Genomic DNA, 24,086 nt, shown 5'->3' with positions numbered 1-24,086 from the left:
GTGCACATTCACTGACAATAGCAATTTTCTCTTGCCTTAAATGTTGGAGTGACATTCTGAGCAAACATACTCTCTCTTTTCATTTAGAAAAAAAGTCCCTCCACCCTGTGTCCTGTCACCGGGTGACCTAGGAATCCCGTCGTAATGCACAAAATCACCATTTTTCTTTCCACTGGATTGAAGGAGGAAGCTTAATTTTCTGCAACCATAAACCACGTTCACCACACTCAACTGGGCAGTTTTCCTCCTGGGAGTTTGTCCTACAGGCATCGACCCGTATGACTGACGTGAAGTCTGCCCAAGGACGTTAACTGGAGTAGTGTTTGTAACAGCAAACAATAAAAGCAACCAAAGCAAGCCGACCAAAACAGATCGCAAACCTAGGAACCTTTCAATCCCTGAACACCAAACGAAAACAACCTCCCTGTTCTCAACACACGAAGAAACTAGAATAAGCTAGATATTCATCAGAAGGGGACTGGATAACTTAATGGTGGTACATTCAGACAGCGCGATGCTTGATGAACATTAAAAAAAGATACATCTCTGTATTCATCTGGAAAGATCTTGAAGATAATACTGTTTTAAAAAGGTCATAGGCAGAACGATCTGCTACCTTTATGTAAACAGATGATCTCTGTATAAATGCTGGTCTGTGCCCAAAAAGGTCAATAAATACCACTGCCTCTGAAAACAAACGGGGTGGTCATGGGATCGAGGGACCACTGTCTGAGTGTCCAGTCCCCTTCTGATGAATCTCTCCCATCCTTCTGCTCTGCCATCTCGGACACACTACATGTCTTCTCTGATCCTCAGCGTCCCCATTTGGAAAGGGAGGGTCCTTAAATGAGAGGCGGCTCTCTCCTTGCGGAGGAGCACCCTGGAGATGCCTGCTGGAGAGAGGTGCCTCCTGCGCACCCCTGGGTGGTCTGGATGTCCCCAGGAGCTCGCTCCAACTTCTGCTTCACACAGTGAAAAAGAATCTGAAGCACCAGGCAGGGTGGCCCACGCCTGTGAATCCCAGTGACATGGGAGGCTGAGGCTGGAGGATCGCAAGTTCAAGGTCAGCCTGGGCAACTTAGAGAGACCCTGTCTCAAACAAAATAAAGGTAGAGCACCCCTGGGTTCAATACCTAGCACAATAAATAAATTAATTAATTAAGAGTCTGAAGCACCAGCAGCCTCTGGTCTGCAGTCCGCTGTGCAAGGGGATTTTCCCAACTCCTTGGAGACAGGATTTGTCCGCATCTCTTCATTCCCATCCACACCCTCTTACTTGGAAGCAGCTGTGGAATTCCCCCTCCGCATTCTCAAGTGACGAGCATTCTTTCCACTGAGGACTCTGGTGGGGATGGTAGCAGACCCCTGATCTTGTGCTCACCAAGAGCACGCAGTCCATGTAGGAGCCCCTCTCTCTTCTCTGTGCAGAGAGCCTGGTGGGCTGGGTACAGATTCCTGCTCTTCCAAGAGCTTGAGACTTGGGGCAAGGCCCACTTTCCATGCCTCGGTTTCCTCATCTGTAACATGGAAGCAACATCAGTTCCTGCTTCGCAGGTTGTTGTGGGGACGTATTAATCAGCTACTATGTCTGTATCTACTCCCACTCTCTGAAGGGAATTTTGTATGATTCCTAAATGTTTTGGGAATCTATTCATTTCTCTCTACCACCTACGCCAGGTCACCCTTCTCCTGTTTGCTCTCTGTTCTCGCTGCTTCCACCTTCGCATCCTGTGGTGGCCATTGCTCCTGTTCAGCAGTTGCCTGTCCCCCTAGACTTCTGGGCATAGGGAAAGCTTGCACTTTCCCGGGCCTTAAATGCATGGCTAGCGGCTTGCCACAGTCAAAGAGAAAGAGCAGAAGTGTCAAATATTACATCCGGGTGGAAGCATTTAAGAGCTAATGTGTGAGATGCTTCATCTTCTCTACCCTCTTTGACATGACTGGCAACTTTCCAAATGGTGGAGCATTTGTTAGCCAGGGACCTAGAGTGAAGAATGGTAGAAAAGAGTCTTTGGGCTGGGGATATATCTCAGCTGCAGAATGCTTACCTAGCATGCCGTGAATGAAAGAAAAAAAAAAAGGAACAAAGAAATAAAGAATCCTTAGAGATCCATCACAAATGTCACACAAGCAAAGAATAAGCCTCCATTGTTTTAAGCCATTGAATTCTGGAGCTGTTTGTCATAGCAGCATAACTCAGCCTATGCTGACCTCCACATGTTCTGCAGTTGAAATCATCAGCAAATCTGGTCAAACCCTCCGCTGCTTGTATTCTTTTCATGACCCCCTAACACTCTCAGGATAAGGTCCACCAGGGCTCAGGAGGCCATCTAGGACCTATCCTGCTTATCTTTAGCCTCTCCCTACCCTTTATTCACATTTATGTTCCAGTCGCTCTGACTGTAAACATCTGCTTGCTTGCAGGCCTTCGCATGTGCTGTTCCTTCTGCTCTTCCCTTGTCCCCACCCCCACCTGTCTATCTGGTTGACACAATACTCCTTCAAAATTCGGCCGATGCCCTTTCCATCAGGAAGCCTTCCCTGAGTATCCGTCTAGGTTAGCTTCCTTCCGTGGGATTTGCCCCATCATTGGTCTGACTTGGGATTATGGGTATCTGGTATCACTTGGGATTATGGGTATCTGGGGAATGAACCTGCCTTTGCCACTGGCCTCTGAGTCCCCGAGGACAAGGCCGGGGCCATGTTGGCAGCAGCACACAGCTCAGGGTTGGACACAGGGGAGAGTCTCACTAGGTGTTTGTTGCATGGATAACAAATGAGTTCAGATATTAAAGGCTTCATGTATCCCAGGAATTCTGAGAAGAGAGGGTGCTGTCTTCTCCTCTCCCCTCTCTGCACTTTTCTCCCGACAGGCTTCCCCCAGAACTGAAGCTTGACCGTTGGCATCATTCATTCCTGCAAGACAGCCCTAGTCTGCAAGGAAGTGGTTGTGGTTTCTATGGGAAGTCCCAGAGAAATTCGTTTTTACTTGACTCTTCTAACCAATCCAGTCCAAATTTCTTGACTGACTCAACACCCTCACCAAATATTTGATCGATTGATTGACCCTAGAGATGCTGTGCCACTGAGTTACATCCCCAACCCTACCACTGACCTACATCTGCAACCCTTTTTATATTTTATTTTTAGACAGGGCCTCCCTAAGTTGCTGAGGCTGGCCTCGAACTTGCAATCCTCCTGCCTTAGCCTCCAGAGTTGCTGGGATTACAGGTGTGCACCACAGCACCTGGCTTGTTAGTTTTGAATTGCTTCTGCAGGTTCACTTTCCTCCTTTCCCACTGTCTCTTGGGAGTGTGATCCTACCTTGGGAGGCTCGTCAGTATGTACCACGTTTGGGCTTTCTTGAGCTCTAGTTTCCTGTTTGGTTTGACCAGTGGGGACATTTATTTCCCTAGCTCCTCCCTGAAGTGGGTTGCCTTGGGCTGGCTGGGTCTTTCCCCAGGAGGCCACAAACCCTTCCAGGAGGTCCTGTCCTCACACTCTGGGTTCTGGTGATGGCTGCCCTTTGGCTCCGGATGGTAAGAGCTCCCTCCTTTCCAGCCCTGGGTGCCAGAGCGCCTTTTGTGGATTCCCTACCCACCGCCTCCACCCTGATAGTCTATGAAAACCCTCGGCAGTTACTCAGGTTCTGTTTGCCGTTGGTTTCCTGCTGAGTGTCCGACAGCTGTGCCAGAATCTCCCTAATCTACCCGACCATCCTGGGCAGAGGCAGAGCCCTGGACAGACCCAAGGCGGGGCCGAGGTTCTGAATGGACGGGCGTCCCATCCAGTCCATGTCTGAACTGTTAATCCTAAAAGCAACTGGCGCCTGGGGACGTCGCCAGGTCCGGCTGGTGTTGAGAGAGCGCCCCCTGGTGGCTCAGAGGAGCACTGTCAGCTGAGAGCTCGCATCCCGCCCTGCTCCCCGGGGAGGTCCCGCCGCGCTAGCTCACGCGTGCACACCAACGTGTGGCTAAATCCTGCGGCAGGGACGCTGACGCATGGACGCCGCTTGGGTTTGCAGCACGTCTTTTGGGAGAGTGACGTCAGAGCAGGGCCTTAAAGGACAAGAAGCATGTGCAGAAACCTAAGAGAACAGGGAACTGGGAGGGAGGGATTAGGGAGGAAGGTTTGGGAACATAGTTCAGGATCCGTTCTGGAGAGAACTTTGCCGTGGGGACTTTGCCCTGTAACACAGTTTGGAGCTTGTGAACCTGTGAACAGGCAAGTTTCAAAGAGAGAATTGGAGCGTCAGACGTTCAGGTTGTCAACTTGTTATTCGGTAGTATAGACTTAAAACCAAACAACCATTTTTATTCATTCCAAAGGCTTTTAATGAACACCTACTGTGAATTAGTTCTTGGGAGTATCCGGGACCCTCAGAGTCTAGAGTCATTAGAAAGTCCCTAATAGAAGGAATGCGTGAAGTTAAAGATAATTGCTGGTGCAACGCTGGGGCAGGAATGAGCTCCTGGGAATGAGGTCAAGGTGGGTGGGGTTGTGGATGACTTTGGAGCTAGCTGGAAAGAGAGTTGAAAGTCTCAGTCTTCACATTATTATTAGCTTTTACAATGCCATCTTTAAAAATGATTGGGTCCTAGCTGGGCGCAGTGCATGCCTGTAATCCCACTTACTGAGGAGGCCAAGGGAGGAGGATCACAAGTTTGAGGCCAGCCTGGGCAACTTAGAGAGATCCTGTCTCAAAATAAAAAGGACTGCTGTAGCTCAGTGGTAGAGCACCCCTGGGTTCAATCCTCAGTACCAAGAAAACAAAACAACAACTTAAAACAGTTATGTCATACATGCTGGGGATCTTGGGAAGGGATCCTACTACAGAATAATCCAACCCCGGGGGCTGGAGTTGTGGCTCAGTGGTGGTATGTGTGAGTTTGATACTTAGCACCACGAAAAATAAATAAATAAATAAAATTGAACAAAAGATTCAATGATGACTAAAAATATATATATTTAAAAAAGAAATAGCCAATCCTGGAAAAACATCACACGGATGTTTCCATACATACTGGGACACACATCTTCTGCACCTTCTCAGATTGCTTAGCTGCCTCCTTCCAATCAGCAAGGAAAAGAGAAGAAACTTCCCCAAAGCCTACAGCCACGCGTGGCCGGTGGGGCAGGAGGACTCAGGCCTAAGGAGAGAGGGGTGAGGGAGCGGTGGGCAGCAGGGCGGTTGCTCATGGCAGCTCACTCCTGAAACTCTTCAGCACTTCCTTCTCATTTAGGGGCCCTCAGACCCTGCAGGATTGGACCCCTGCGACCTCCTGGTTCACCTCCTGGCGCCACCCTTGGCTGTTCCTGGGCAGCCACACCGGCCTTCCCCGGGAGCCTCGACCACAGGGCCATTCCCTCCTCAGAAGCCTGCGTTTGCTGTGCCGAGTCTAGAGTGTCCACTGTGCCCCCATCAGCCACAAGTGTGGAACTAACACTTAGCTAGTGCTTACTTGGTACCAAGGACAGTTCTAAGCAATTTATAGACACTAACTAGATTCATCTCTTTCTTCCTTCCTCAGGTGACCTCTCTCTGTGATTTCCCAGGCTGTCCTATTTAAACAAGCCCACCCGGAACCTACAGAGCACTCCCCTCAACACCAATCATGTCTTTCTTTCTTTTTTCTTTTTTCTTTTGGTACAGGGACTCGAACCCAGCCCATTTTATTTTTTATTTCAAGACACAGTCTTGCTAAATTCCTGAGGCTGGCCTTGAACTTGTGATCCTCCTGCCTCAACCTCCCAAGCCACTGAGATTACAGGAGTGCCTGACTTACATTTAGCTACAGCTAACATATATTTAGCTTTGCCTTGTTTCTTGTCTTCTTCTTATGTTCCACTATCTGGAGACACCACATTTTGTTTGTCCATTCAGCAGTGATGGACTTTTGGATAGTTCTACATTTTGTTTTGTTTTTTAATTTTGGGACCAGGGATTGAACCCAGGGGCACTTAACCACTGGGCCACACCCCCAGCCCTTTTTTGCATTTCATTTAGAGACAGGGTCTCACTGAGTTGCTTAGGGCCTCACTAAGTTGCAGAGGCTGGCTTCGAACTCACAATCCTCCTGCCTCAGTCTCCTGAGCCGCTGGGATTATTGTTATGCACTACATTCCTTTTTAATCACATAAATAGTACTTGGACTCAATCCTGCTGTAGGAATTCCAATGATAGCAAGTCAGGTGGAACAAAATCACTTTTCTCTCCTCCAGATCCCCTGGGGCCTTCTCTTCCATTCATGAGGATTTCCCTCCTGTGGCCCTGGAACAGGGAGACCCTATATTTCATGGGTGAAAAATACCAATAGTGGAGACAAGACCGGCACCAGGCGGTCACTGTGACCCAGGTGCTCCCTGCAATTCTTTCCACAGGAGCTCCTTTCACTACCACAACAAGAGACCCAGACTCCAGGGAGCTTGGTGAGCCCATGGGGACTGCTCTTCCCTCTCCAGCTCAGATGCCTCCGCTCCCTCTTCATGTCATCCCTCCGAGTGGGCCTCTTGGCCTACTTATGAAAGCAGCCTCTCCCCAGCCCTTCATCCCTTTATTCCCCGGGAACCCTTGTCGCTACCTGACGTGACGTCTTTGCATCTGGATCTTTGGCTTCCTGCTCACACAGCAATGGAAGCCCCATAAACATGAGGGTCAATCTTGTTGGTTTGTCAACCTAAAATAGAGAGAGAGAGAGAGAGAGAGAGAGAGAGAGAGAGAGGTTCCCCAAAGAAAGAGTGTATTTCTCAGGGCCAGGTGCCATGGTCCATGCCTGTAATCCCAGCAACTAGGGAGGCTGAGGCAGGAGGATCGCAAGTTCAAGGCCAGCCTGGGCAACTCAGCTAGACTTTATCTCAAAATAAAAAATAAAAAGGGTTAGGGATGTAGCTCAATGCAAAGTGCTCATGGGTTCAGTCCCCAGTACAAAAAAAAAAAAAAAAAAAAAAAAAAAAAGAATATGAAAGAGTGTCAGGAACTAGCAGGGAATTGCAATCCAAGATCTGTGAGTGGCAGGCACACCAGGAGAGGCGGGGTCTGGGCATGTTTTAAAAAATGTTAAGTCCACGTGAGCTGCTGGGAAGCACACCACTGTGGCAGCAGCTGCTGCAGAAGCTGGTGTTGGCTTTATGGTGGGGACGGCCACTGCTGGGCAAGTGCTCTGTATAAGGGGCTTCCCTGGAACAGGGGCTGTTTGCTGAGGCAATGTCCTTACAGAAGGGACTTACCTGGGATTTTTGTGGTTTTGGAGTCTGTCTAATATTCTCACAAGCGTATGTGTATGATATATTGTGGTAAATCCTCTTTCAGGATGAGTGTGTGAGGGCTCCTTTTCTGTAGCCTCCTCGCTGTGACTCCATTTTGATATTGATAACTTCCACAGGTCAAAACTGCTATTATTCCATTCTACAGATGAGGGGTCTATGACACAGGTCGCTGAACTCACTCAGCTGACTGGGTAGAGATGGGTTTCAAATCCAAGCAGTCTGGCTTCAGGATTTGACTGGGGAGCTAAGGCCTTCTGTAGCAGTTATCTATGATTATGCTGTGGAACAAACCAGACCAGCACTCAGTCACAGTTGTTTAACTCATGAATCTGTGGGTGGGCAATGTAGACTGGCCTCGAATGGATGATTCTCCCGGGCTCTACTGTGCTTGCTCCTGACTGGGGGTCAGCTGTTAGCCAATCTGAGTTGGTCTTGGCTGTGATCACTGGGACAACTTGGTTGTACTCCATCTTCCAATAAGCTCTCCTGGGTTTGTTCTCATAGAGGTGCCAACCTAGAAGGCCTCTCAGTCAGGGCCCAGGCTTAAAATTGGCACACTGCCCCTTCTATCACATTCTGTTGGTGAAAGCAAGTCACATGGCCGAGTCTAGAATCATGAAACTACAAAATTCCATGGTGATGGTGGAGATGGATCCAGGAAGGAGGAAAGAATCAGGGCTAGCAAGACCGGGTGCCCTGGCTCCTGCCAGCTCACAGTTCTCGGGCTCTGCTCCCAGGCGTGAGCGTCAGAGGCCCTTGGGGCGGGGACACCAGAAGGCTCCCACTTGCAACTTCTTCGAAGGACACTCCCAGGTTCAGGATGGATGGGGCCTGCGTGGAAAGGCAACCAACAGGAGAGCGTGGCTCAGTAAAAAGCTGCTGGGTCTGCAGTTCTCCTCTGGGTGTGGTTGGCTCTCCAGAGGAAGTTGGCAGGAAGCTTTGGAGTCAGTCGGTCACATTAGCTGGTTGAGGAGGAGTGGACAGTTGAAGCTACTTGTTCTTACTCACAGGCCCTTCCCTTCTTTCTTCCTCCCTCTCCTCCCTCCCTCCCTCCCTCTTTCCTTCTTTCCTCCCTTTCTTGTGGTACTGGGGATTGACCCCAGGGGGCTCTATCACTGATGGCTATCCAACTTGTAATCCTCCTGCCTCAGTCTCCTGAGTCTCTGGGATTACCACAGTATTGGCCATTTTTTTAAAAATCTGCCTATTTTTCAATTATACAGCTATTTATCTATTTATTTATGCTTTTCTTTTCTTTTTCCTTTTTCTTTTTTTGGCTTAAGCTCATTTAAGCATTAGTTTTAAAATAAAGGTACAAACCAGGACGCCATGCATCCCAAGACCTTCCGAGCTCATTTCAAAATCTCTTCTGGTAGTTCTTGCGTAGACTTCGGGACTCACAAACCTGGGTGCCCTCCGGAGTCCATGCATCTCACGTGCAGAAGCCACCAAAACATCATAACAGCTCCAAGAAACTGGGACTGTGATTATCTCCATTTTATAGGCGAGGGAACCTTAGTGGTTTGCATAAGTCAGTTTCCCAGAGGAGGTTGGCTTCTTGTGAAAATCATCAGAACAGATGGTTCTAGAACTTCCCTGAGAAGACTGAACTAGCTGGTCTGTCACCAGAGGATTAGAGACAGCTGTCTCGGCATGGGGGCCCGAGGCAGGGATCAACCAACTCCCATCCCTCCTGCACCCAGGAGGTAGAACGGGGGACTGGGCTGGTCTGCAGCTGTCATTCTTACAGTAACTTTGGGTGTGGGATTTTCCCTGGTTCCTGGTCTTCCAGAGTGACCTCCCTGCCCTCAAGGCTCACAGGCTTTGAAAGGCTCCGTCTATAATAACACAGATGCTTTCACATCTACTGTGACAAATCCAAGATGGCAGATGTGTGTCCTTCAACCCTCCTCCTGAATTGTCACTGAGGAATTTTGGATTTCTCCCCTGGGGAGACCATATTTGGAAGATTTATCACTCCTCAGGATAATTAATTAATTACTTTCTCTGCATTTTACCAGTCAGAGCTCTGGTCCTTGGTCTCCGAACAGTGAGAGGGAGTGGTATTTCCCAACCACTTGGTGATATTATTCTGGCCCAGAGTAAAGATCCTGGAGCTTTTGCAATAAGGACAGTTACTTTGGTTCCCTGCATGCTCATCACGGTACTCCTATGGATGTCCCCAGCACCAGCCATCAGATCTGAAACAAGGGTTCTGTCACCATCTTGGGGCTAGAAAGAACATCATCGGCCCACACCCGAGCACAGGGTTGGGCAGCAACCTGGGCCCCTCCTGCAAAGGCTCAGTGCTTCTGGATAGAGGGTCAAGGCAACTGGCCTCTCACAGCTTAGGTCTGGAGGGCTCCCTGTTTCCAGCCATGAGGGGAGCAAGCCTGTCATGTGCAGGTACACCCTGCTCCTTGCTTTCTGAGCTGCTTATCTCCTGCTCTGAGTGGAGCCAGATGGTTTGGTTCCAAATACTCCCTCCGCACTGGTAAATATCCCTTGGCCTTAGATTTTTCTGTGCCTCATTTCCCCCATTGTAAAAGTGGGGTTACTAAAAGCATCACTCTATGTGGGTGACCTCCCAGGGTTAATAGGAGGATAAGATGAGTTGACCCTTGTAAGTACCGAGTGAATATTGGCTCCTGCCATTACGACCATGTGCAAGGGGTCCTACCCATCTGGGCACATTGAGGCTCATTCCTCTGCAAGGTGAGCCCTGAGAGGGTCCAAGGTGGCCACATAGGAAATGGAAATGGTGAGTGCATCAGAGTTTGCTTAGAGAAGCAGAACCATTATGAGATATAGGTATGTATGAGTTGTGTAATGTTACATAACAAAACATCCCTAAATTTAGTGGCTTGAACAGTAGCGATCATTTCTTGATTATTTACTTATTGCCTTTGACTGACGTTTGATTTGGGATCTGCTTCTGAGGTGGTTCATTCACAAGGCTGGCAAGCTGGTGCTTGCTGTTTGTGGGAGGCCTCAGTTTCTCAGCTGCACGGTCTTCCTCAAAGGCTGCCTGGTTGTCATCCTGACATGCTGGGTGGCTGGCTTCCCCCAGAGCAAACAAAGCAAAGTGATGATGTCTGTTTTATGATAGACTGGTGCTGTATTCAGTTCTGGAATGGCCCCCAAAAGCCTATGTGTTAAAGTCTTGGTCCTCGGTTTGGTGCTTTTGAAAGGTGTTAGAACCTTGAAGAGGTGGAGCCTAATGGAAGGAACTTAGGTCATTGGGTCCTTGAAGGGGGGTTTCCTCTCTCTCTGCTTTCCAGCTGCTGCGAGGCGAGCAGCTTCCTCTGCCATGATGTACTGTACCACCACAGGCCCAGAGGCAATGGGGTCAAGTGCCCCTGGATTAAAACTTCTGAAAGTGGAGAATCGAAATAAACCTTTTCTTCTTTTCTTAAAAATTATTTTTAGTTGTTGATGGACCTTTATTTATTTGTTTATATGCAGTGCTAAGAACCAAACCTAGTGTCTCACATGTGCTAGGCAAGTGCTCTACCATTGAGCTCCAACTGCAGCCCCAACCTTTTCCTCTTGATTATCTTAGTTATTGTGTCACCGTGATGGAAAGTGGACTTACACTACCAGGAATCCACACAGAGTCACATCTGCAGTGCAACAGTCCCAGGAGACGAGGATCACTAGGGCCATCTTGGAGCCTAGCTACTCCCATATACAATAAGGGGTTCTTATAGGAATTGGACCTGAAGCAACTGTGAAAGGTGGTCATGTGATCTGTGCAAGGCTGTCCCTCCCGTGTTTGGTGCTGGACACTGAAGTCTGAAGAGCAGGTAGGAAAGAGGGATATGAAGTGAGGAGCAAGGACAGACAGGAACCTGGGAGGAGGAGTGGAACCAGAGGGTAGTTTGGAACCTGCAGGGTCTCTTGCCACCTTGCTTCTCCAACTCCCTGTATAGGAGATCTTAAAGAGGGGGCTACTCTGAGTCACAGAGTGCTATGCTTTGAATATGGCTTATCCCCACCTAGACTCATGTGGAGGTTCAGTTCTTCAATGTGCTGATGTTGAGAGGTAGTGGGCCTTTGAGAGGTAATTAGGTGATGGGGCTGTAATCTCACAAAGGAGTTAATGTTGTTCTCACAAGAGTGGATTAGTTATCGCTAGGCATGGTGGCACACCTGTAATCCCAGCAGCTTGGGAGGCTGAGGCAAGAGGTTTGCAAATTCGAGGCCAGCCTCAGCAACTTAGGAGGTCCTAAGCAACTTACAGAGACCCTGACTTAAAATAAAAAATAAAAAGGACTGGAGATGTGGCTCAGTGTTTGAGCAGCCCTGGGTTCAATCCCCAATACCACAACAAAACAACAAAAAAAGAGTAAGTTAGTTGTTACAGAAATGGGTTATCACAAAGCAAGCCTGGTGCCTCCGCCCGCTCCCTTGCACACGCTCTCCTTCTCCACACGCCCCCTTCCCCTTTCCACATTCTTCCATGAGTTGAACAGCACGGGGCCCTAACCAAAAGCTGAGAAGATGCCAGTACCTTTCCATCCTCCATAACCATGAGGTAGACAAACCTCTTTATAAATGACCCAGTCTCCGATATTGTGTTAGAGCAACAGAAAATGGACTGAGACACACAGTAAATAGGCTTGCTGCCCAAAAGCCAGAGAAACTGAAGTAGAAAATCCAACAGATAGAGAGTAGCTGTGGGCTTGGCACCCACCACCACTACCAAAGTGACTGGCAGATAAGTGATAATGAATGTGAGCCACAGAGTGTCCCCCAGGCTGCTAGAACCTCCTGGATATATAAAGAAAATGGCCGACCTTTCCCTTCCACCTTCCAATACCAAATGCCTGCGTGCTATGTTAACTCAGAGCTCCGTAGGGAAGGGAGGGCTGGGAGCATCGCCCGCAGTTCCCTGACTTGACATAAAACAAATCCACCAAAGGAGGGGACGCCTACTGTCCACCACCTGGCCTCACAGGATGGCGAGCTTCCTAGAGGGACTTTCCAGTGCAGCTGAAGAAGCTTCCAGAAACCCAGGGTATGTTTCCTGGACTCTTGAAGAAGAGGGACGGTGCCCTCTCAGGGAGTTGTGCATCTCCTCTGTGTCAAAACCCCCTCAACCCTACCCTGTGCCATTTTTCTTGATTTTTAGGCCAACACCCCTCTGAGGAACCCAGACCCCGTCTGGAGAGGAATTGGAGTCACTGGTTCTCAACTCCCGAAAGGAGACCCCAGGGGACCCAGCCGGCCTCAGGAGGTGCAGGAGGGGTGTGGACAGGGAAGGGCTGGGGGGTCGCAACAGTGATGCTTTTTTCTTCTCTTTTTATTACAGAAAATGTCAAACTTCACAAATGTAGGGGAGGAGAGTGACGGAGCCCCGTGGGCCGATCACCAGCCGCTCCCGTTTTGTCCAGTTTTCCAGTTTTTTGAGGTCAACCCCAAACATCGCCTGTACCTTCTGAAGAGGCAGAACGTGTAGCACGTGTCTCTAAATGATAAGGACTCTTAGAAGAAAATAACCATGTATCACGATCAGCCCTGAAAAATAAGTGATAGTTTGTTAATATAATTAACCATTTGGTCAGTGTTTAAAATTTGTAAGCAATTTTTTTTTTTTTGGCTTGTTCTTTTCACCTATTTTTATTGATGCATTACGGTTGTGCATGTGGATGGGATTTATTGTCACATATTCCTACGTGGCCACAGTATAACAATGTGATTTGGCCACTAGCACTCCCAGCATTCCCCCTCCCTCTCCCCCCGCCCCGCCCTTCGTCCCTCCCTTCACTGACCCCTCTTTGATCTTTAGGAGGTCCACCCACCTTTGATTTCCTCTTTCCTCTTTTGCATCCACACAGGAGAGAAAACACACGACCCTTAACCTTCTGAGTTTGGCTTATTTGGCTTAACATGATGGTCCTAAGCGGTTTTTGTTCAGTTTATTCGACTTGAAAAAGACGGAAGCATATATGTCGCCCTGATGTTTCTTTTTCCCTTTTCTTGTTCCCTGCAGGGCGGGGATGGAGCCAGGGCCGTGCCTGTGCCAGGCCAGTGCTCCAGCCTGAGGTGGACTCAGTGTACAGAACCTGCACATCTCTGTGGTCTGCAGCTTGACGGGTGTTCGGGTACACGTGCGTCTTGGACACCATCACCACAACCAGGGACAGTGGGGACAGGGCTTCTCTCCTACCTTGTGGGCAGGCCTGTAAATTGGTGCAAACTTTATGCAGAGAAATTTGACAACGTGTCTTCAAGTGAAAAATCACCCCCTTTTTTTGTGGTGCTGGAGATGGAACTGAGGGCTTCACCCAGGCAAGGCAAATGCTACCACTGCACTTCCTCCCCAGCCTGGGGCTTGGCAACCCCACGGTGATGTGCTTCTAAAAGAGTGTGTCACCGCATTATCTGAAATGGCAAATGACTACAAAGACCTAAGTGACCTACACGAGGGAGATGACAGAAAATCAAGTAAACAAAACCCCCAAAAGGTCACGTTTCACTTACAAGGTATCAGGGACTACTGTCAGTGCTTTAAAAATAACAATTCATTGACCCTCATGTTAACCAGACAAGGTAGGGACCATGATTAAGGCTCGTTTTAAAAATGAGGAACTGGGGCGCAGAGAGATTAAGTAGCTCGCCCCAGGCCACACAGCCTATCCAGGCCGACTTGTGCCCAGCAGTCTGTCCACAGAGTCCTGGGTTGGAGCAGCCCAGCTGGACCCGGGCCACTGACACAATGAAATGTTTTGCAGCTCTGAGAAAGAGCGGGGAGGCTCTCTGGGGCCTAACCCAAAATGATTTCCATGGTCGTAATGGAAAGTGGGTGAAGCAAAGTGTAGACCGTCAGCGTAAAGCAGGGATGAGGGAACGTGTGCACGCGTGTGTGTGACGTGTGTGTCACCTGTGTGTTCACGGCCACCTGTGTTTGCACGTATGGTGTTCATGCACGTGTGTGCATAACTGCTGTGTGCATAACGTGTGTGCACGTGTGTCCTTGTTCACATGTGTGTTGTGCCTATGTACACCTGTATAGCCACCAACTCTTTCTGATGGATTTCAGAAGCCGTTGGGAGCTTGGGTGCCTCTTGGAAAGGGAACTCCTACAGCGTAGGGAAGGAGAATTTCCGTGACCTTTTTGTATTTGCAGAATGAAAAAAGATTATTAAAGCATAACGTGTAGAAAAGGGAGTGCACACAGCAGTGGGTTCTCACCAACCAAACACCTGTGTCATGGGCACCCACATTCATTCGGGGTCATGACCTACACCTCCCCCAAAGCCTCCCGACGTCCCCTTCCATCCCCTCTCCAGGGAGAGCTGTCCTGACTCCTAACAGCACAGACTGTTGTTGTCTTTTTTTGGTGGGTGGTTGAATCAACCCCCGGCCTCACACACTAACTAAGCATGCATTCTACCACTGAGCTACAGCCTCAAGCCCTGACTTTGTATGTCTTTGAACTTCAGATAAGTGGAATTATATTCTGTGTATGTCTGGCTCCTTTTTTAAATAAAAAAATTTGGGGGGTGCTGGACCCCATGTGCGTGAGCTAAGTGCTCTACCCCTGAGCTATACCCGAGGCTTATTTATTTATTTATTTCTGAGACAGGTCTTGCTGAGTTGCCCAGGTTGTCCTCGAATTTGCTGTCTTCCTGCCTCAGCCTCCCAAGTCGCTGGGATTACAGGCACCACCATGCCTGGCTTATCTGGCTCCTTTCACTCCACCTGTGTCTGAGACTTACCCATGTTGCTGCCTGTGCCTGCAGCCCTTCAGCCTCACTGCTCTGTGGGACCCGTCACCGTTTAGTCACCCATTCTGTTGTTGGCAGAATCTGGATTGCTGCTGGTTTGGGCAATGGCCATAGTGCAGCGAGACCCATTCCTGCTGGGGTCCCTTGGCAGACAAATGTCTGCATTTCTGCTGGGTACGTGGGCAGGGTTTCCCTATGTTCAGCAAAATACTGATGTTTTCCCAAAATGGTTGTATATACTTACTGAATTCTGAAACAATGAGATCATATTTTTAAAAAATAAAGGAAGAAAACAAAGAGGCACGGTTACAAACACCACCAAGTCACCCAGGTGTTGCTTCAAGTTGAGCATGTTAGTTTCCTATTGCTGCAGCAACAAATTACCCACTTCAGTGGCTTGAGACAACACAAACCTGTTATGTTACAGTTCTGGAGGTCAGAAACCAGCAATGGTCGGCCAGGGCTGAACTCCAGGGCTGTGCTCTCTGCAGCTCTAGGGGAGAATCTGCTCTTGGCCTTTCCAGCCTTATGGAAGCCCCTGCTTTCCTTGGCTCCTGGCTGCATGGCTTTGACTTCAGCTTCACTTGTCACACCCCCTTCCTTGGTTCTGACTCCTCCTTCTCCCCCTTATACAGGGTCCTCCTGAATAATCCAGGATAATGTCCCCATTTCAAGATTGTTAACGAGGCCACAAGGTTCCTTTTGTGGGGGAACGTGTTCCGGTCCTGGGGTTAGGATGTGGACTTCTTGGGGGAGCCAGTATTCTGACCACCATAAGGATCACCCAGCTTTGGCACCAGGAAAGACGGGGAACCCTCTGGGCTACAGACCTGTACAGCACCAGCTGTGGTGAGTAGGCCATTGAGTTCTGGGCAAGAACACCAAAGCCAAACAAGAACGATCATCTCCATCTTAGTCAGGCTTCCCACACCTAGCTGGACCCTAAAGAAACAGGAGGGCAGGCTTCCATTTTAGTCTCCTGAGCTTTGAGCTTTTATTCTGTGCCAGGTTGGCTCATGTAGTAAAGGCTAGGAGATCACAAGCCCTAGAGCTATAGGAGGTGGCAGTGCTGTAGGAGGTGGGGCCAGTGAGAGGAAGTAGTTGGGACGTGCCCTTGAAAGGGTTGGGACCCTGGTCTCTTGCTTTCTCTCTTTTGCCTTTGGCTGCTGTGAGATGAGCAGGCCTCACCTGACATGCAGACCCACCATGATGCCACAGACCCAAAGCATCAGGACCAAGTGACCACTGACAGACACCTCTGAAACTGTGAGCCAAAGTAAGCCTAATAAACCTTTCCTCTTTATACGTTGATTGTCTCAGTTTTATACCCGCCCCCCTACCTTTTTTCTGGACTGAAAATTGAACTCAGGACTTTGCATATGCTTAGGCAAGTGCTCTATCACTGAGTTACATCCCCTGCCCTTTTGATTTTATTTTGAGGTACGATCTCGCTAAGTTGCTCAAGCTTATTTCAAACCTGTGATCCTTCTGCCTCATCCTCCCAAGTAGCTGGGATTACAGGCATGTGCCACCATGCCTGGCTATCACAGCAACAGAAAGCTGATTAACACACAGGCTATGTTCCAAGAATTTCATGACTGATTCATTTAACACTAACAACAACAACCCCACAACGTGTGTACTATTTTTATTTCCACTGTGCAAATGAAAATACTATGGCACGGAGAAGTTAAGGAGCATTCATAAGATCACACCCATGAAATGGAAGAGCTGGGATTTGAACCCTTGTCCTTAAGGGCTACACTGTTCCAAAGAGAGGTCTGCACCATTACACAGCATTCTCGCCAGGCCCACGTTTCCCATTTCCCAAACATACAAGCTTCCTCTTTCAGGGACATTTCTGAATGGGTAATGTCCCATGCTGCTGGTTTTCCCAGAGGACTTGGCTGTGGAAAGCAGAGGGTGGGGAGAGAGCTGCCTTGTGGTGAGAGAGGGGATCTAAGCACCTCTGCTCAGTTCTGTCCATGTATTCTCCACCAAGCCAGACCTGCGTTCCAGTATTCTGGGTATCTTGAGAATACTAATATATAAGACTGTTTTAATTAAAACATTTAAAAATTAACTTTTTAGTATTGAGGTATAGCAGCACAAAACTGAAGTATATAATTCAATGAATTTACATCCAACCATGTGTCACTTAATGACAGGGATAACGTCTGAGAAATACGCCATTAGGGAATTTTCTCACCGTGTGTACTTACATTAGCTTAGATGGTGAAGCTTACTACACACCTAAGCTGTAGGCACGAGCGTGTGTGTGTGGTGGGTATGATCAGCTTTCAGTCACTGAAAGCTTGCTTTTGTCCAAAGTTTGAGAGGTTCCAATCCATGACCAGGAAGATCCATTGCTTTTAGGCCTCTGGTGAGGGTGCCAGATAGCAATGATGGAGAATCTATGGCAGAGTAAACTGCTCACCTCATAGCCAGGAAGCAAAGAGGATAGCAGGAAGGGGCCAGGGTTCCACAGTTCTCTTTGAGGGCACTCCCCCAGTGACGTAAGGACCTCCCATAAGGCTCCACCTCTTAAAAGTTCCACCACCTCCCAGTAGCTCCACCTTGGGGACCAAGCCTTTAACATGGAGACTTCTGGTGGACATTCAAGTTCCAAACCACAGCAATATATATGGTGTAGCCTGTTCCTAAGGCCACGATAAGCAAAACACAGACTGAATCAAGCTGAACAGAAAATAATGCAATCAAGAGAGGCAGTACATACCAGATGTATGAGGCTGCTGCCAGCATAATGCAATAGTTTTTCTATTTTTCAGTACTGGGGATTGAACCCAGGGGGTGCTCTACCACTGAACTATATCCCAGCCCTTTTTTTATTTTAAGAAAATGTCTTGCTAAGTTGCTGGGTCTGGACTTGAACTTATGATCCTCCTGCCTCAGTCTCCCAAATTTCTGGAATTATAGGCATTCTGCATAGTGCCTGTCCACCATACTGTTACAGAGTAAAAAATTTTAAATACATACAGGAGTACACTCTGACAATCAGAAGTATAGTAAACATATCAATACAGTCATCTATTCTCATTGTCAAGTATTATGTACTATACATAATTGTTGTGTAACTCTTTTATGCAACTGGTGGCATCACAGGTTTGTTTACACCAGCATCATCACAAATGTATGAGTAATGCACTGTGCTGTGACATCATGACAGCTGCAGTGTCATAAGCAACTGGAGTTTTCAGCTCCATTATAATCTTATGGAACCAACATCATACATATGGTCTGTCACCGCACACAGCAGGGCTAATACTCTTCACACAAATCACATTAGCCTGAAACATCTGTATCACCTATGGACTCTTTGGAAAGTTTGCATTTGGAAGCATCAAAAAATAGCCTTTTAACTCTGTGTAATCCCTTTTTGGTAGACAGAAACCCAATCATGAAAATTCATAAGGTCAGTGCAGAGGGTGATATGGGTATCAATTAATCCCTAGGGAGATGTCTAGGACTTTTTGATTACTATCAGGAACATTCCATTCCCTGGAAGAGGAAAACCTCAGTGTCCATCTCTCCTGCCAAATTGAGTAGTGCTCCAGGCTATGGGAGCAAGTATAGGCATTCCGAAAAATTCCCCTTTACTCTTTTTTTTGTTTTTAGAGAGGTTTGTTATATTAGTCAGCTTTTTGTTGCTGTGGCCTAAATACCTGAAATAAACATAAACAACTTAAAGAAGGAAAAGTTTATTTTGGCTCACGGTTTCGGAGCTTTTAGTCCTTGGTTGGCTGGCTCCATTGCTTTGCGCCTGAAGTGAGGCTGAACGTCATGGTGGAAGGGCATGGTGTAGGAAAGCTACTCAGCTCACGACAGCCAGACAGCAGAGAGAGAGGAGGAGGAGGAGGAGGAGGAGGAGGAGGAGGCAGACAGTGACAAGATATGGTCCCCAAGGGCAGGCTCCAAAGATCCACCTCCTCCAACCACGCCCAACCTGCCTACAGTTTCCACCTTCTCTCAGTAGTCTATTCAGCTATCAGTGAATTAATTCACAGATGAATGAATGATATAGACTCTCACACCATTCCCCACACCAAAATTCCACCAGCAAATGGAGGGAGAGTTACTGACTCAGGATATTTAAACACAATCGCTGAGCAATGGTTGGCTCTCCGCTAAACTGTACTGAACCAGAGTGACTCCCAAAACCAGGTTTAAAAGAAAAACAAGAATTCTTAAAGAAACATCTGAGTTCAGATACCAGCAGTCACACACTGCAGAAGAGTAGGCTCCAGAAAATTGTTCCAGTCGAGTGACCAAACAAATTTCAACATAAACAACCCTGGGTTTGAATGGAGTGAAAAATCAAGGGTAGTTACAATATATTACCTAAAATGTCCGATTTGGGGGCAGGTGATGGAGTTAAATGGTAAAGCATTTGCCTAGCATGCACAAAGCCTTGGGTTTGATCCCCAACCTTGCAAAAGGAAAAAAAAAAAAAAATAGGAAAAAGTGATACTTTACAGAAAAGATGGTCATGTTGGTCTCCATTAAAATTTAAAAAATGAAAATGAGGGTGGGGGTGTGGATCAGTAGTAGTGTTCTTACCTAACATGCAAGCATGAGGAGAGACCCTGGAAAATAATGTTCATTCCTTTTAAATGCACCTCTTGATGAACATTTGGGTCATATACAGGTTTTGGCTATTACAAATAAAGCCATTACCAATATTTGTACAAGTGTTCATAATACAATCTGTTTTTATTTCTCTTGGGGGATATGTAGGAGTTGAATGGATAGCTGGGCCATATGGCAATTTTTTTTTTAATTTTTTTTTTACAAAACTGCTAAAGTATTTCTAAAGTGGTTACATCATCTTATATCCCACCTGTGATGTCTGAGTCCAACTTTTCCATACTCTTGCCAACACTGTATACTGAAAACCACAGAGCAATGCTGAAACAAATTGAAAACATTTAAATAAATAGGGGAATATACTGGTTAATGGGTAAGAAGATGTAGTGTTGTTAAGATGTCAGTTCTCCTCAAATTACCCACAGATTCAACGCAATACCAATCAAAATCCCAGCAGGATAACTAAACAATCCTAAAATTCATTTGAAACACAAAGGAACTAGAATAGCAAGAACGTTTTGCAAAACAAGAACAAAGTTGGAAAACCAAAACAGTACCTGCTTTCTAAAAGTTAAAAAAAAAAAAAAAAAATTTAAGACAAGGTCTTACTATGTTGCCAAGTTGGCCTTAAATTTGTGATCCTTCTGCCTCAGTCTCCCACATTGCAAAGATTATAAGTGCCACTGTGCCTACCCCAGGATCTGCTTTTAAGACTGGGCATACAGCTACAGTCATCAAGATAATAATATCGGCATTAAAATAAACAAATATGTAAATGTGACCTGGTATTGGGCAAAGATTTTTTACAATACTGAAAACATGATCCATAAACTTGATCAATTGAACTTTATTAAATTTGAATTTCAGCTCTATGAAAGACACTATTAAGAGAATAGAAGGACAAGGTAAAAAAGTAAATGACATCATTTTCAATAACATACCTAGAAAATAATTTGCAACTGGAATATATAAAAAATAATCAAAATAAAATGCCACAATTAAAAACAAGCCATATATTTGAATACGTTTCCTATTATTTAGACCTTTGCTGTTCAGTATAGTAGCCATTAAATATAATAGTTGTGTAAGGATATTGAGTTCCTAAAATGTTGAAAATCCAAATTAAGATGTACCATGAGTGTAAAATACACACTACATTTTGAACACTTAATATAAAAAGAAAGCAAAATAGCTCATTAAAATGTTTGCTTTGATTACATGTAGAAATGGTAATGTTTTAATATATTTAGTTAATAAAATATTCTATCATTTTGCATTTCAGGAGTATTATATGAATGGACTCATACATATATGATCTTTGAGACTGACTTTTTTTCATTCAGCATAATGCCTTCAAGATCCAGCCAAGTTTTTATTTGTATCAATAATTTTTTTTTTCTTTTGTGGAGTTTGTTTAACATCCCCTTATGGTGAGACATTTTGGGTGATTCCAGTTTGGACTATTCCAGATAATGCTGCTTTGAACAATCACGTACAGAATTCGCATATGGTTTCATTTAATAAATGCCCAGCAGCATGACTACGGGGGTTGGGGGGAGGGTAAGTGTATATTTAGTTTTATCATTAACTGCCCAACTATTTTCCACAGTGGCTGTGCCATTTTACATTCCAACAGCAGTGTATGAGAGGTCTGTTTTCTTAATTCCTCCCCAGAATTTGGTATGGTAACTTTTTTTAGTTTTTCCAATAGTATGTAGTGCTATTTCATTATGATCTTAATGGCTAGAGAAGTTGAAGGCTTTTCATGTTTTTAATCAGGCATATATATATCCGTTTCAGAGAAATGCTTTTTCATTTCATAATACATTTCATAACTTTTGCTAATTTTCTAATTGGAACTTTTTTGAATACATAGACTTGAGATTTTTTTGTATTCCAGATATGAGTCCTTGTCAGATATTTAGTAAATATTTTCTCCCAGTCTGTACCTTGTTTTCTCATTCTTTTAAGGAATCTTTCACAGAACAAGTCTTTAATTTTGAAGTCTAATTTGTCAATTGGTGGATTGTACTTCGTATTGTAATGAAGATTCTCTTCTATGTTGTCTTCTAACAGGTGTATAGTTTTTTATGTTTAGGTCTATCTTCCATTTTGAGTTAATTTTTGTGTATGGTCTTAGCGTATGCTGTTGCAGGACTATTTTAAGAAAATATTATCTTTTCCTTATTTTGATTTCTTAATCAGCTCTTGGATTTTTAAGCTTTTGTTTCTTCAGCTTAAGTTTGATTTGCTCACCTTTTCCTATTTTTTTTTTCTTTTTTTTTTTTTTATTGTAAACAAATGGGATACATGTTGCCTCTCTGTTTGTACATGGCGTAAAGGCATACCATTTGTGTAATCATAAATTTACATAGAGCAATGTTGTTTGATTCATTCTGTTATTTTTTTCCCTTCCCCCCACCCCTCCCACCCCTCTTTACCCTCTATACAGTAGTTCCTTCCTCCATACTTGCCCCCCTCCCTAACCTTAACTCTAACCCTTCCCTCCCCCCCATTATGTGTCAACCTCCACTTATTAGCGATATCATTCGTCCTTTGGCTTTTTGAGATTGGCTTATCTCACTTAGCATGATATTCTCCAATTTCATCCATTTGCCTGCAAATGTCATAATTTTATCATTCTTTATGGCTGAGTAATATTCCATAGTATATATATACCACAGTTTCTTTATCCACTCATCAATTGAAGGGCATCTAGGTTGGTTCCACAGTCTGGCTATTGTGAATTGAGCAGCTATGAACATTGATGTGGCTGTATTTCTGTAGTATGCAGATTTTAAGTCCTTTGGGTATAGGCCAAGGAGTGGGATAGCTGGGTCAAATGGTGGTTCCATTCCAAGTTTTCTAAGGAATCTCCACACTGCTTTCCAGAGTGGCTGCACTAATTTGCAGCCCCACCAGCAGTGTATGAGTGTACCTTTCCCTTTTCCTATTTTTTACACATGGAAGTTGATGTCATTAACTTGATAATTCACTTCTCTGCTCTAATATAGTTGTTCGGTGATCTACATTTCCCTGGGTTCTGCCCTAGCAGTATCTCACAACATCTGATACTTTGTGTTGTCATTACACTTAAAATGCTCTCTGGAATGCTCTCTGGTCAGGAGGCAGGAACTAGCTCGTAAGAGGCAATGACTCAGGTTCTAGGGCTATTACCACAGGAGTTCAAAGAGACAAAAATATTTTAAAATTCAGCCTTGAAGTTCAAAGTAGGCAGAGATGATAGTTCTAAAGGCTCAACTTTTGACTTACAAGAAATGGAATTTTTGAGTTTCAGTCTATGAATGGTAAAGTCACTATCTTCCATTTGGTAGAATGTGGGATTGTGATAAAATTATTTTAAACTAAACACTGTTTTAAAATATTTTATATGTTTATGTAAAAATGCTTTTTAAAATTTTGTAGCTGGGCACAGTGGTGCACACCTGTAATGCCAGCAATTCTGGAGGATGGCAAGTTTGTGGCCAGCATCAGCTACTTAGCAAGGCCCTGAACACTTTAGTGAGATACTTTCTCAAAATAAAAAATAAAAGTGAGGTGGGGGCTGGAGATCTGGCTCAGTGGTAAAGTGCTTCTGAGTTCAATTCCCAGTACAAAAAAAAAAAAAGTTTGTGGCCTAAACATTTGTATAAATTGTAAAAACTTCTTTGGACTATGATGGATATAGCTTAAAAAACAAAACATTCACAGACTGAAATTTTGAAAATTGTGTACTTTCTGCATTCACTCAGTAATATAAGCTGCCCTTCATGAAAAATGGCTATTTGTCTTTTTTCCTCTTTGAACTTTGAAATTAGTGCATTGAAATGGTAAAGTCACTATCTTCCATTTGGTAGAATGTGGGATTGTGATAAAATTATTTTAAACTAAACACTGTTTTAAAATATTTTATATGTTTATGTAAAAATGCTTTTTAAAATTTTGTAGCTGGGCACAGTGGTGCACACCTGTAATGCCAGCAATTCTGGAGGATGGCAAGTTTGTGGCCAGCATCAGCTACTTAGCAAGGCCCTGAACACTTTAGTGAGATACTTTCTCAAAATAAAAAATAAAAGTGAGGTGGGGGCTGGAGATCTGGCTCAGTGGTAAAGTGCTTCTGAGTTCAATTCCCAGTACAAAAAAAAAAAAAAGTTTGTGGCCTAAACATTTGTATAAATTGTAAAAACTTCTTTGGACTATGATGGATATAGCTTAAAAAACAAAACATTCACAGACTGAAATTTTGAAAATTGTGTACTTTCTGCATTCACTCAGTAATATAAGCTGCCCTTCATGAAAAATGGCTATTTGTCTTTTTTCCTCTTTGAACTTTGAAATTAGTGCATTGAAAAACTGCACTTTGCCCCCTTGGAATGCTGTATTAATGTGGTATGATTGCTACTTTTGTATTTCTTTCTGATAATGTCCTTCCTTGGCTGTTTAAAAAAATGTCTTCTTTCTCCCAAGTTTTTCACTTGATTG

Source organism: Sciurus vulgaris (genome assembly GCF_902686455.1).
Source record: "Sciurus vulgaris genome assembly, chromosome: 17".
NCBI lineage: Eukaryota > Metazoa > Chordata > Mammalia > Rodentia > Sciuridae > Sciurus > Sciurus vulgaris.
Note: the sequence above shows the minus strand (reverse complement) of the source record.